We start from the raw sequence: 15,264 nt of genomic DNA, 5'->3' as shown, positions 1-15,264 counted from the left end.
TTGATCCAGAACCACCTTACAGCCACGATAGTGTGAGGAATTCTGATACATACAAATATGCCTGTAACGTGTGAATTCATTGGGAAGTCTTCTTGCACATTGATAAGCCCTTTGCGAGTTAAATATGAATAACATTTGACACACTGATTGCACATAAACGTAGCAGTTTGAATACCTCAGACTAAAGAACTCAGTGTACCAGATTTGATTCAAATTTAACTCGCAACAGGCTAATTGAAAAGGTTTCTTTTTACCCGCCAAAGCCCAGTGCCTCCTTTCCGCTTGTTTGAATCAAGTGGGCATCCAATTGAAAGAGAATTCTAATTCAACATGTTTCCAAATTTTATCTGAATTTTTGTTTCTAAAGGTGTGAAAGCTGTGTTGGCGATATGCACTGTGCTTGTTCAGCAGTTCAAAACAAAACATTCTCTGAGGACGAAGAGTACGTGGCATACAGCTTCAGATTAGTGAAAAACTTTGGTATAACCTTAAAAAATGTTGACCTTTTGTTTTCGGCAGGGGTCAGTGTTGATAAATCCTCTTGCAAACTGACGTCCATTGAGGAGGAAGAGCAGTATCAAACTTGCCGTTTCTAAGTGTCTAAAAGTTGCCAGGTGGTAGAAAAATGGAGCTAGAGACATTGCCATTATATTTTAAAGAGTAATGCAAAACTCGTCTATTGTACCGACGGTTTTCGATATTTAGGTGGTGTAACCGATTTTTTTGTGGCAAAGATGACTCCATGTTTGGATCACATGTTCAATGAAAACGGAGCTTCATTTTATCTGTGGGGGAAGGGGCTAGGGTCGGTGGCTTCTAATCGTAGGGCTGGAGGTTCAAATCCAGCTGCTGGCAGTATGTTGTGGCCCTTGGCAAGCCACTTCACCCCTGCTTGTCTCTCTCCACCCAGGAGCATAAATGGGTACCAGCATTAGCTGGGGAAGCAACCTGCGATGGACTGGCATCCCATCCAGGGGGGAATAGAAATATTCTCAGTCGTTTCATGCCAAGGAAACCGTTGATAAACACTAGCCTGATGAGCCAGACTGGCTCGGACCAGACTTGCTTTTTTGTCTTATTCACTTTCTGAAGGGTGGACGATGGGATGTCATAATTTGGCGCTGTTCAGCCGTTTCTTTGCAGATTCGAGTATGCGTATTCACACAAACGTAGTGTCAAAAGGACCATAAATCGTTGATAAAAACTCCTACAGGCTGGATTCGTGGAAAAAAAAGTTACTGCGGTGATATTGGGGAAAAGAAGTTGGGGGGGGGAATCCGCCCCGGCTCTTTTATTGTTAAAGTAAAATGGCCCATCACCGTGTCTTCAAGTGGGGTCGCACAACACTCTATAAACGACTGCATAGTCCCATGCCAGTCCTACCCATGTCCTGAAACGCAGTGCTCCCTAAATAATAGTTAAACTGCCTGCATCCTTTTCCCTCTTTCTGTTGCGTGGGTCTCGCTTTGTTGCTCCGATGGGTTTTAATATATTGCATGAGTGCTTCTCCTTCCCTAAGAGGTGAGACTGATGGTATATCACCTGGACGCTCTGACTGACTGGACTGCAAGGGCAGGTGGGGGGGCGGATATATCCTCAAAAGAGCCATTTTTTTCAATAATGAAAGGCAATGGGGGTCTATTCTCATGTTAATTTCTTTTATAAAGCATGTTAAAAATGTATAGCCTCACCCCTCAGGGAGCCATGGAAGGCACATAAAATAATAATATACAAACTCTGTATTTCCTGCCACCCTTCCCTACATACGAGCCTGATCCCCTTGTAAAATTGGTTTTGGGTTTGCCATTGTCTATAAGCACAATTACTACGACAGGTTCAAGCAACAATACAATGCAGAGAAAGGGCAAATGGAGGGGTTTCACATGCATTTTACCATTGACCAGGGCGGGATCACCCATTTGTTCACCATCTTGTTCTGGCAAATTGGACGATTGGAAGGAGATGAATGTATAACAACGCAAGTTGAGCCGTTTGTATTATGCACATTCTAAACACCTATTTCCGCGTTTATATAAGATTTTGCTTCTACCTATACGTTTTGCAAATTGTCGTAGAAAGTTCACTTCAGGCGATTAATGTTGGCAGGCTTTCCGTGGAGATTTATTTCACCGTTCCTTTAATTGGCACTTGAGATCCTCTGGGCCCCTGGTTTCCATTCCCACCTAAAATTTTAGCCACGTCCAGGCTAGGAGTTATACTATCGAAGAGCATGAAAAAAAGAGAAAAAACCAACAGCTGCAATAGTCATTATATAAAATGCTTGAATGAAGCAGAGAATAACTTATTTGAGGGTAGCGATTCTGTCCCTTGTGATTACAATATTTGGTATAATCGTACTTGTATTTTGAGGGTAACAGAACATGACATGCCTTGAATATTTCTATCATATAATTCCAGCTACGGTTCTGAGCGGTCAAGCAATCCTTTCTATAAAGTTCTTTTAACTCTATCTTTTGTTGACTACAGTTGCTCCTTCTTGCTCCCAAGGATCTATTTCTTGCGACCCTCCAGTAGACCTGTCCATAATTCTGCCTCGCGATGTTTTAAATAAAACAAGAACAGCTCGATTTGTCTTTTTTACCGGGGAGGGGTTTCGTTTAATTTAAGTATCGTGACTGGTGGGGGTACAAACTGGGCCAATCTAAGAACAAAACATTAAAGCTATTGATCAAGTTGATTTGACGCTGTGAGTCATTGGTGCATCCTCGGGCTTGACACATTCAACACACTGTGCAGCGTAATTAGAAATCACGACAGTGACGTTTATCAGCGACAATGTATACACTCTCTAGCAAGACAGAAAGGACACAACCAGGATATTTTGTCAATGTGAGGTGCCAGTGTTGTACAAAATTCAGACTCCCTTAAATTTGCTTCTCCTCTCTCCCTGTTCCCATGTTGGTTTGTTTGGTTGTTTGTTTTGTTCTCTCCTAGTACTATGCACGGGATGACTTGCTTCCCAGCAACAGTGATTAAGTTTACTTTTGTCTTCCCTGACCTGCATAGAGTATCAGCCTTCTCGTTTTGTCCTGTCTTTTCTTCTGAAAGGGAGGGGTGTAAATGACCACTTCAGGTTCTCACACCTGTGTGCTCCCCGTCTCATTTTGATTACATCCCGGCTGTTCTGTGCTTATCAGGTTGCCCTACCTAACCCTTTTCTGTGCACATTGCCTGTTTACTTTGTATGCACGCCTTTGTATGTATGTATTTTTACCTTGTGTGTTTTTGGTTTTGGTTTCGTTTGTTTGTGTTTTGCTGTTGCTTTTGTTTTTCCAAACTTCGTTGTTTTGTTGTTGAGGTCGAATAAATGACAACAATAGTAATGATTCTGACGGGTCTGACCCCTCTGGAAAAAAGATCCTGTATCCGCCCCTGAAGACTTCATCCACAGAACGGTGACAACAAGGGACATGTTCGCGACTTCAGGCGCGTACAAAGGGAAAGACATCGGATTGCATGAAAGTTTACAATTCTTATTAAAGACAGCTTTCCATATTTACGTTTTTGGGTAGCGTTGCAGATGCGACGCGTTCATGCTATTCACTTTAACCGACACAAAAAATGACTCAATTAATATAACACGCGTGTGGGTTGCGTTTGGTCAAAATCGCTCCAGCTCCGGGAGCGATTTTGACGGATACGCAACGCTTGGTGCAAGTATTGACGCGCCTGTGGAAAGGTGCCTAAACGCGAACGTTTTTACATATCTTATCATTCTCATTGTTTTAATCCTTGTGATGCAAATGTTTGAGAGCGGTGGTTTTGGTATGTTTCAAGTTGCTGGAATCTTGCATGAATCGTTTCGATTTTATTTTTTCTGGTTATATTTTCGGTTTTAACCTCTGACACCGACTTTCCGTTTCTCCAAAAGTGGAATTACATGCCAGATGACGAGAAGCCAGCAAATGAATGGCGCTTTTATTGGGTAGACTCTGTTTGAGTTTGACCAGTTGGCCATATTTCTGCATTTACGCATGCGCTGATCGTGGCGGTACACTTCCCACAATTCTGCGTATTTCCATCACGAGAAAAATAGAATAGAGGTTTCACACTTTGGCCTTCAAGATGGCAGCCATGCAAACCCTCTATAGCCGCTGTCGTCTTCCAATCCATTAGACGATACAGCTGTTAAGGCAGAACGTGACATTGCCTGGATATTCCTATCATATACTTCTCAATTAAAAAAAGTTCATTCAGGTTTTTTGCAGTAGAATCTCTTATTTTTTAATTTTTAAAAGCATTCAGAACAAATTCATGAGGAAAGAAGGTGATATTTTCAAGTCAAAAATATGCCACTGTTAAACGGGATTAACACTCTTCCGTCAGCTTCAAGCTTTTAAAATAAGATTGAGCTTTTTACATCATTGCATCATGACAAATTCCTGGCAATCACTAAATAAATATGGTTTTACTTGACACTTCTTTTAACGTGGCAAACAATTTGCACCAGGTTAACAATTATTTTTAGGACGCTAACATTCAACTTTGTTTTTGTTTTTTTCTTTTTTAAAATTCTGATGACACTTGGTAATACCTTACTATAAGCAGTGGGGTAAACCTTACAGATGCTGGTTGAAGTTCATGGAGATCTTCCATGACACTACGCCCTCAAACGTTCCTACAATAATTCGCGACTGCATACATTACACAAGGGTACCAGTGTGCTTTTATCATAGGATAGAGGGCGCTTAACCGAATGAAAAGATATCAGCCAAGCAGGCTTACCCTTTGCATGGATCGTTCATAAAGTAATCATGCACCTATTTGTAATTTGGGTGTTTGTAATATTGCGTAAACCATGCGTATGGAGTTGTTGCAAGTCAGCGTGCACATTAAGAGCAAAGAATCGAATAAGTGCCCATGTAATCCTTGTAATTTCTCATACTAAATACTTACTTGGAAACACTCTCTTGCGAAATTAATTACACACTATTCCTCGATTCACCCACTGTTTGTTTTAATTTTCCTGCTGCGACTATAGTACACAACGCCTATGGAGGAATGTGGAATGTTTATGCGTGGTGGTGAATGAGTGAGTGGTGGGGGATCTAAAATGCAGGCAAATCCCGCACACATGTGAACAGGTGTGTGTATGAAGACGACCCCTTACAGTAAATGCAAATTACACATTAACAATTGCTTCAAACTGTAGCAATGAATATATCAAAGACGTGTCCAAAACATTTCTGTTCGATATCGAGGCCGCGTTTTGGCTACACTATCTTCACAAGTCTAACAAATGGACAACAAAAATCGCTAGAGCTTAGTACGCTTTACATGATATCTGTTCTTGAAACCGGACGATCCGCTCTTTACTGGGAGTATGACCAACATGGGAACCAGTAGCTGGCTGCTAACCAACAGGTGAACCATTATTTGGCTGTTGCCCAGCAGGATCTGGAAAAAGAGAGAAAAAAATACAGATCATTGGAGCTTTTAAGCAGAAAACCCCAGTGAAAGATCAGTGGTCCGTTTCTTGTTTAATTCAAAGAAAAAATGGGTCCGAGCGGGACCAAGAGAGGGCGCAATTTTTTTCAGCAATGGAGGTTCTTTTGATAGGAACTAAACTTCACTTGTTCACGAACGACTGAGAAATGCACGCGTTGAGGTCGCGTCGCTACCGACCAAGTGAATATTCTCCCCCAACATCGCTCTTTTCAACTGATGAGGGGGTGCTTCTGCTAAAGGCAGATAGTGTGAACACAAAACCTCTTAGTGGCTTTTAATTCTGCGAAAAGAAATTTTGAGGCAAAAGGTAGGCCCTTAATAAAAATAATGTATCAGCCAACCAACAACCAGTCATGTGGCTATTTTAACTAAATGAGCATGTCTAGTTGATGTGTGGACCTTTCATAAGACGTGAGATCAAGTCGTAAGTTGTGTTGGTCCTTTGGTGCCTTCGGTAGGAAAAACACTGGGTCATTAAAATGAAAACACGTATATACGATTTGACCAACTCCGGGCGGATATTCGTTCCTGCTTCAAGCTCACAGAATTATGCAGAACAATTTCAGAGAGTGCCCCAATGTTAGCTCATGCAGCATTAAAGGAAACACTGATGTGTTTACGATTTTCCCATTTCCGTGTTGGTGTTTGTTTGTTCCTTTGTTTTTTAATCTAAAGGGGCCGCCGTTTCGTCCTAATACATTTCACTATCTCACATTTAATACACCGATCCAGTAAGCCCCGCCCATTGCACACGTGGGCACTACAGACTCAACCTAGACTCCATGGGCTGCGTGCGCGTGGCTATTTGTTATTTCAGTGGTCATTGGACATTCAGGCTGTTCTTAAACTCTGGAAATCCTCTGTTGTCATTCGGATATCCAAAATACCTAAACCAATTGCTATGATTGATTACAGACCAATAGCACTTGCAGCTTTTCCGATGAAGTGTTGTGAGAAGATTATCAGTGGTATGCTTTTGTCACAAACTAAGACGATCATGAATCCATGTCAATTTGCGTATAGAGAAAGATGACGTGTGGAGGATGCTGCTATTACTTTAATTGCTCCATAACATTTATGTACAGACTAATCTTGTTTTACTGTAAAATACGCAGATGATACCTGTCTTGTTGGATTAATCTGTAACAATGATGTCAATGGATACAGAGACAATGTTGATCAGTTTGTGTCATGGTGCAAGCCAACTATCTTACCCTCAATGTTGCTAAATGTAAAGAATTTATATTCGGCAAAGGAGACGTGACCATGAGCTTTAAAAAATTATGAATGACGATGTTGATATTTTTTCTGAACACAAGTACTTGGGCGTTTATATTGATGATAAACTGAATTGGAAGTGTAACACGGGAAAAATCAGTGCTAAGTGTAACCAACGTCTGTATTTCCTTAGGCGAATGAAATCATTCTATGTTCATTATGATATTTTATACCTCTTTTATCAGGCAGTCATTCAATCTGTTATATTATTCTGTAGTGTTGTGTGGTATCATGGGCTGTCATATGAGAGCCTATGAGAGCATTTAGATACTTTGTGTAGTAGAGCTAGAACAAATTCCTGACCATTGTGTCTGACAACAATCACCTGCTTCATCTCAGTGTTGTTTTTAACAGGTCTGGTAGGATCAGACAACTTAGGCTGACCACCGATAGGCTGAGGAATTCCTCCATCCCTACGGCCATTAGAAATTACAATAGCAACATATTTTCAAGTTAGCGCCACTTCAAGGTTTTTAAATAGGATGGTATTTTTTGTCTAGGGGTATTGCTTTAGTGTCTTATAGTTTGGTGTATAGGTAAATATGGTTTTATTCGGCCTGTGTAATTGTCAATCTTTAATTGAATTTTTCTTTTTATATTTTAATTTAGTGGTCTAACTGTGACTTCTTGTTGTGGATTTTGATCTGTGTTTTTATTGACTAGGACACGTTTCATGTTTATTACATGGCTTTTGAATAAATTGAACGAAGAAAAGAACGTACGAACGAACTTACGAACGAACGGCAGAACGAACGAATGAATGAATTGAAGATGAGCATATATAAAAATAAACTGGGTCAAATGCCAATTTCAAAAGCTACATGCTCATGCCCACGTATTCTAAAGCACGCCAAACACGCGTAAATCTGCGTCACACGTAGACGCAGTGATTTAAGTCCCAATTTAGAAAGGCTATCCCAAATAGTGGGATATTTAAGTTATATACTACCAGTGATTATGATCACGCAAGACATGGTGGGAACCAACATGGTGCAGCAAGATTGTACCCATGGGAACACGTTTGCTGGGACGACGTGCTCTCTTTAATGCAACACTGCGTGTTCCAGCCGCGCGCGTCATACGCGCATGCATGCATATCAGCCTTCTGTGCACGTATGTATAGTGTGAACCATGGCTGTGATTGGTCATAATTCAATGGACGGTGCTATTTTAACTCTACCCAATGCACTATTCTTACGCTAAAGGCAAAACGCATTATCTATTAATTTACTGTAAATTCAAAGGAAGCACGTAGGCCCGTATATCTGTATTGCGCATCAAGTTCGTCTGAAGATAAATTTGTTATTACGTTTAAAGCGCTTGCGTGACAAGTAATAAAAATAATTTGCTTTAAAATGACATGCAAACGTGAAAAGAAGTAGTTGTAATTCTCAGTTATGATTTTGGTGAATGGCATGAGCGGTTTATAAAATAAATTTGATTGATTGGATTGCGGCCAAATACTAGAATGCATCAAATTTTGTAAATATTTGCATGCAATATGTTTTATCAACTTCGCCGACAACAACGATTAATAAGCCCTGGACTAATAAAGAGGGCTCCAGCTGTCCAGAGGCAAGTAGCTACAAATTATTTTCTGGCGGTGGAACACAATTGCGAGAAAGTTTGATTGATGCCAAACGATGCGAACCGCCGAAGCTTTTGACTGATCAAGGCATCTTCATATTGTGACAGGAAAGGGGAATTGACAGATTAAGTTGTGAAATCTTGGACAAGATTGCGTGACTGCTGTGTGAAGGAGTCCGCACGCAGTGCAGGCGCAGATCTAGAAGGGGTGGTTTAGAGGATAACCCCCTCTCTGAGACACAAAAGCATCGAAGACAATTATAGTGAAAATAAAAATGCTGACATCGTGTAAGGACTGTTATATTTACATGAGTAGCAATGTAATACTTTATTATATGCATGTGCCCGCCTCTCTGTAACACTCCTGAACACAAACATGAGGGGGGTGGTTCTCTCACCCCAAAAGGTCTGATCAAACGACGTCACTGTAGCACGTCACAACTCCGTGACAACAGTACAAGTCTCACTTGTTTGACAATGCACGCAGGTTGCGTCGTAGAAGGAGCTGCTCAAATCCACTTCGAGCTGTAGGCACCAATTGGGTTAGCACCAACAGGTGCGTCGTAATTTGAAACTATAATATAATTTCAAGGCTCATTTTTGAGTCTTCGCTTTGAGTACCACAACCGTAGATATTTTATTAAATGGCGTTTTGGTCACCATCTCTGCATATGCCAACCCATGACAGTTGTTATGCTTATCCAGCAAGGACGTTGGCTTCGCATTGTTTTTTTTTTCTCCTAAGTTTTTCAATTTATAGGAGCTTTTGGGGGTTTGAATAAATGATGTGTCTTTGTCCACGGGGATGGCAGATGTGTACGAAGGGTCACGTATGTCAATGAAAGGACCTGTGATTGAAGCACAGGTAGGGAAGTGGGTGTGTCGCACTCATGGCCTTTAGGTCAAGACGGACGGTATTTAATTTTTTTCTTTTTTTTTTCTATTTTGTTCGGGTGTGACGCGTGCACGCATAAAGTCTTAACATCTGGGCACTTAGACCAATGAATGAAGATAGCTGTTATAGTTTTCTTAAAATGTTGGGTTTCACACTAAGCTATTAGACATGAAAACACGAACTAACACCACTTGAACGTAAGTTGCCAAATAAAACAAATAATAGTGCTTTTCATATGTTGATACTGTCAAAACGTATTGTAAAGCCTGAATACACAAAAATTCTGCACACATTGATACCCAACAATACGCACAAAGGGATTATGTCCAGCAGCTGGTGACCCACGCGAAATACTTATACCACAAATGTTGCATACCAGTCTAGTCCAAGACCAAACGTTTCTGAATAAATGAGAGTCAAAAGACGAAAACAGAAGGAATACATCCTGTTTCCTTTTTGAAAATGTCCCTATGTGTCCGAGCCAACTCTCGTTGACAGCTGTCAACGAGACTCTGACTTTGGAAAGTCCAAAATGTATGAACTACGTAATACTTCTCTTATTTCTTTACATGCCTAGCAATGCTGACAACTCTACTTATGAGACCTTTTCATACTGCACTTTGAATGCCTGCTGTCACCTTTGCGTTTACGGTCACCTTTGGAGTTACAAACAAACACACAAACAAACAAACAAATTAACTAACTAACGGATTATACGCCATGCATCATGTACTACGTCACGTCTGTGACGACTACTGGCCTGATAGTTTATATTATACATATGATACATTTTCAGGAGTTGTTTGAATTGGAAACCAGGCTAGTTCCACCCGGCATTTTTTTCAGTGCCACACTGACCTGTCTACTTCTGGCATCGGCCAAATTTGCTACGGGATCTTGACTTGTCGCATTGGCAGGGCTCGCCAGTAAAATCATCAAAACATCCTGTGAAACGAGAAATTCGAATCCAACGTTTAATTGTTCGTCTCCACTCCACGTGGGTCTCAGAGGCGGGGGGAGAGGGTTGTTAGTGTGTTGGGACTTCCCCCTAAGACGTTGATTAATTTCGTGATACGAGTAAAATGGGGCCAGTTTATTTTGAATTGCCCTTTAACAGAACCGAAAGCATCTTAGACAATTCCCCCGGGAAATAATATTTCCAAGGGGAGGGGGTTCTTGCAGCGGTGTATTCAGGAGCCTATCATCCCTTTGCCAGAAACAAATATATCTGACCCTGGGATTTTGAAATGGAGCCTGGCTGTGGTCGGTTATTGAAGGTTTACACAATAGATAGCAATGCCAAGAGGTGAGATACACGTTATTAATGTGCATCTCTGCCAACTTACTTCTATTCAGTTATGCATAAAAAATCTTCAGGACTAAACAGATAAGATATAAATATAATATTAGGTACAATATTAACCCTCCTAAGACGTCACAGAATTTAAATTTGCATCCTGCGAGAAGGCGTGCACCGTTGCGGGTTGAATATATATTAGTGGTCTCCTCAATGTGAATTTTTCTCTAGCGGGAGTGTTTTAAACTTGCCCCACTTACTTCCAACCTCAAAATCACGGGTTTAGAGCAGCAATATATTTAAGGCGCCTCCCATATGCACGTTTGCAGCTGCACGTCGGGTCCCTATGCGCAAAGCAGTGCAGAGTACCCATTGAAATTGCCCAGAAGTTAAATGCGGCAAACCGGTACGGAAAAAAATCATTTCAGCCGAAAAGCGTCTCTTTATTAAAAAAAAAAAATCAAAGATTTTAATATATAAGAATGAAACATATAAGTAGGCCCAAATCAGGTGAAACATGCAGAGCGCGGATGTCACTTGCTAAACGCCGTTCAATTCTTTGCAGAATGAGTATGCTGCAATAAGCGGATGAGATAAGATTTTTGAGCACTGATCTCTTCCTCCAATAACGTCTACAGTTTACTTTTAGAAAAAAAATGAATGGCAAATTCAATTAAACGTAGAAACTGGCTTACTGATGTAGCGAACTCCTCTGCCCCTCTTCTGCAGCAACAGCGGCAAGGCCTGCGCCTCCAGCTCCTCCACAGCACCTCCTTCGTCGTCGTCCAAGTCCTCGTTGATGTAGAACGGGCTGACGAAAGCGACCAGAGCCGCCACAAGGGCCAGAGCTAGAAGACACTTTGCACTCATGCTGGATACCTGGTCACGTTGCATACGGAACAAAAACATTGTACTGCGTGTCCCACTTCGCACACTTATCATACCAAAGTTTATATAGGTAGTTAATAGCAGGGTTTGACTCCAGTGATGACATCTGCAGAGATCTAGCACATCATACCGGCAACAGTCATTTGTTAATGTGCCCAATTGTCGTTTTTTCATGGATTTTCTCTTATATTGCACAGACCAAAAATGTTCATGCGTTTTGTCTAAATTCTGTTACCTTCCGACAAAATGTAAAAAAAAGAAACAAAGAAAACGCCAGATGTCGATGACAAATATATAGGATTTTTGGCAGGATACATTTCAGATCCCAAATGCAAACTGCTTAATATCAGCACAAAGAATACATTGAATGCAATAATCAAGGAGGAATTTGATTATCAGGTTTGTTGGCTGAGAATAATCATTGATCTGACAAAACACCAAATCAATTGTTCACACACTTCATGAACGCGTTGTGGCGTTAATCCAAAGCAAAACCCATCGTGATGTTTAACTTTAAACAAAGACGTGCCGATGTGTCAATACGTTTAGACACAAAAACACGTTTGAGTGTTAATAACAATACACAAACACACGTTTGTCCGGTGGTAACACTTACTGAACACGGAAACACGCGGAATGAAAAAATAACAAAAACGAAATAGAACAAAAACAAACAAACAAAAAACACAAAAGAAAACAAAAAAGTTTTTAAGGCTAGCAAAGTCTTCATTTTCTGGTTACGAGCTGGCTTCAAAAATGTGCAGCAACGCGGCTTTTTTAACACTGATTCGTTTATTAATCCTTAATTATGCTTATAGATAAACAGTGTGACATAGTCTGTCACTTGCGTCGAGAGAAGAGATTCCAAAATCCATCAAATCACAATTAAGCTGTATGTGAATCCCACAAAGAACCGGACTCCTCACTAAATGTTAAATCAACTGATTGTCTCACATATCTGATAAACAACATTAGGTTCCCGCGACGTCCCGCTTGTATATGCACCGTTTCTTTCGTGTGTCTTGCAACTGTCGCTTTCAAAGAGCTTGTATTAGAATAGAAAACAAACTGCGCCCCTGAAGCACTTACCTTCAACGCACTCTCGGCTGTGGTGAAACTCGTGGCTCAAGTTTGCAAAGACAAGAGATTCTGAATGTCAAATCCCCAGAAATTGTGCACAACGCTGAAAACGGGCCCTGATTTATAAGCATTCGGAGTCTTGCATGCTTCATCGAGAACAGCAGCGGACCGCAACGACCGCAAGGCAAGACACGAGTCGATACTTTAATTTGACCGGGAGCACCCGGCTTGATGTCCCGCACCAAAGTCTGTCAATTTTCTTTGTTTCGTTTCAATCTACAAACCATCGCCCTTGCTGAACCATCCAATCAGAGTTATTTTAACGCCTTTACCTGCTGCGAAGCTGGCCAATCTATGCGTTATGAAATTGCTACATATTCCTAAGTTTGGCTTTTTTTGCCCCTAGAACTCGGTGGTGCGTGACAAGATGACTCATTGCGTGACATATTATTACTTGATCAGTGTTTCCAAGCAAGAATGGTGTTAACAGCGCTTTAATATCTATCGACGTTTTGGTGCTCTTACCCTTTTTTTCGGAAAATTTGTTTTGCTTGAAGAAATATTAAAGAGAAATTTGCCACAAAACTTTGTAAAATACTCTGGTATTGCAGGACATCGTGACAATGGTATCTTAGACACGGCATCAAAGGAAGGAATTGTGGAATTAAATAATAATTAGTGTGAATTGGATCAATTGTCAGTTTGAATCAGGGAAACGGATCTAAAATCGACGTTCATTAATTTCACACACAAGCCATCTGGCAGTTACCTGCAAACTCTTCAGAATAAAATTCGACTGGAAAATAAGGATTCTCGCTGAGCTGACAACATAATTTTTCCGGTCAAATGTGGGTAAGTTATTCAAATAGCATTTCAGCAGCAACCAGTCACGTATCCAGCTGGGGATCGGTGTAAGGGGGGAGCTGCGCCCCGCCCCGATATTTTGCCATTTCTTTACGAAGTAAAAGTATTGGTACTTTGAAAATGGCACGCCATCTGTTGTTAGGTAAGAATTTGGAGACAGTCATTTTTAGGAAATAAAACAAGTCATCCCACCCTCCGCACACTATGGTCGAAATCTGTAAACAGGTTTTATCATTATGCATTCTGTCTTGGAATGATTTGGAATGATAACCGCCATACCTGTATAGTTAACTTTAACCCCTTCGTCTGCTTAAGAAGAGTCTGCGCAGTAAGTAGTCCAAAAACAGCATTCTTGCCTTGCTGAAAATGCAATAGGCCTAGCATCATTCTGCAAGACAGATTTTTCAATTGATAATTTGTCTGGCTTTGATTTTTCAAGAAAACTGTGCCTCAAGTGAGAAAGTTAGAAGTTCAGGTCCAGTGGACCTTTGACAACCCATGTCGCTGCAACAGTGATCGCGACCTTTAAATGACGTGTATCATATCCAGAACGGAGTCAGCAAATACAATCTGGTACCAGTCGACATTGTCATATCCCTTTTATGATTAAAAAAACAGCTAACACAAATCCCAGATGGCCAATCCCTTGTTTCCGAATTATCCATTGGAATGTGTTAGCTACCGGTACCATTATGATTTAACATGTTCTGTATTAGTGGTGATTTTAGACTAAAGGGCCTTGGCATTGAGAGTTAAGTCTTTGCTTCAACACTGTTATTTGCGGTTTAATTATGTGTCTGACATGCATATATGCGCTGGCTATATTTATAATGTTCTAGAAATTGTCAGAAAATGACCTTCAACAACAACAACAAAAGAAAAACTACGGAGAGATATAAGCCTTCGGATAAAGCCTTACAACCACGGGTTCAGAAATTGACACAGTCTCTCTATTTATATTAAACTGCTCAGGCGAATTGTGCCAATTTTCTTTGGTTCTCGGTACTGATTCGATAACGGTCGGACTTTTTTCTCTATATGTTCAAAGTGAACTGATCCTCATATACGGCCTAGTTAGATAGGGTAGCAGCATAACTTCTACACGACTCAGTGGGAAGTGGCTGCCACCATTATCATAGACTTGTATAGGCCTATAACTAAAATCATGGAGCTGTTAAACACAAGGAGTAGACACATGCAGAAATCAAAAGGGTCAATGATAGCCACCGCCAGCTCTGCACGTGCTGCAAGGACAAAACGAATTACGCGCCATTTGCGGGCTATAAGGACTGCTTGGAGTTGCATTTGCAAAGATATGTGGGTACCTTGCATGTTTGTTTGTAACACTTTCGCACGTTCAACATGGCCGCCATGAGACGGAAACCACCGTCATCGGGGACTTAAATTTCGATAATTTTAGAGATTGCTCTGATATTCCAATGATAATGAAAGTATGGTTACGTCTATACATCCCCAAAACGTCTCTCTCGACAATAAACAGAATTACCAACTAATACAAATTCTCCAAAAAATACGCGACAAGAAAAACTGAAAGGCTGTAGCTGGTCCAGAAGAAAACACACACACAAAACAAAACAAAAACATGGGAAGATGTCCTTCCTGGCATGAAACCTTGCCACGTTGTCAAATGCATCCCTGCGGCATGTTTCCACCTTCTTTTGACCGTAGGAACCACTAGGATTGCGACTTATGACATAAATATCGCAGTTCATATTTTGGGTGTTTGTTCTCTGAGGCCAGAAACGTAAAATGTCATAGCTGACTCGCACTTTAAAAACGTCCGACTTTTGCCAAATAACCATCGACGATTCGGAATTTTTGAGCACATCTGCGGGGATCACTCGCTGATTTCTGAGGACCAATGAAGAGACTGCACATCTCCTTC

At 40.9% G+C, this 15,264-nt stretch overlaps 1 long non-coding RNA gene across 1 annotated transcript; it reads right to left on the bottom strand.

Moving 5' to 3' along the window:
* Positions 1–4,509: 4,509 nt before the first annotated feature.
* On the bottom strand, positions 4,510–12,658 carry LOC110976817 (uncharacterized). The gene is made up of 4 exons (XR_002597860.2): positions 12,504–12,658; positions 11,222–11,405; positions 10,088–10,174; positions 4,510–5,418 (listed from the first exon to the last, which is right to left on the bottom strand). It is a non-coding gene; the product is annotated as an uncharacterized LOC110976817 (long non-coding RNA).
* Between the last annotated feature and the right edge of the window lie 2,606 nt (positions 12,659–15,264).

This window comes from Acanthaster planci, linkage group LG10, assembly GCF_054643075.1.
Source record: "Acanthaster planci isolate LZ-2023a linkage group LG10, COTS_SCS, whole genome shotgun sequence".
Classification (NCBI taxonomy): Eukaryota; Metazoa; Echinodermata; class Asteroidea; order Valvatida; family Acanthasteridae; genus Acanthaster; species Acanthaster planci.
This window is presented reverse-complemented; position numbering and strand designations above follow the sequence as displayed.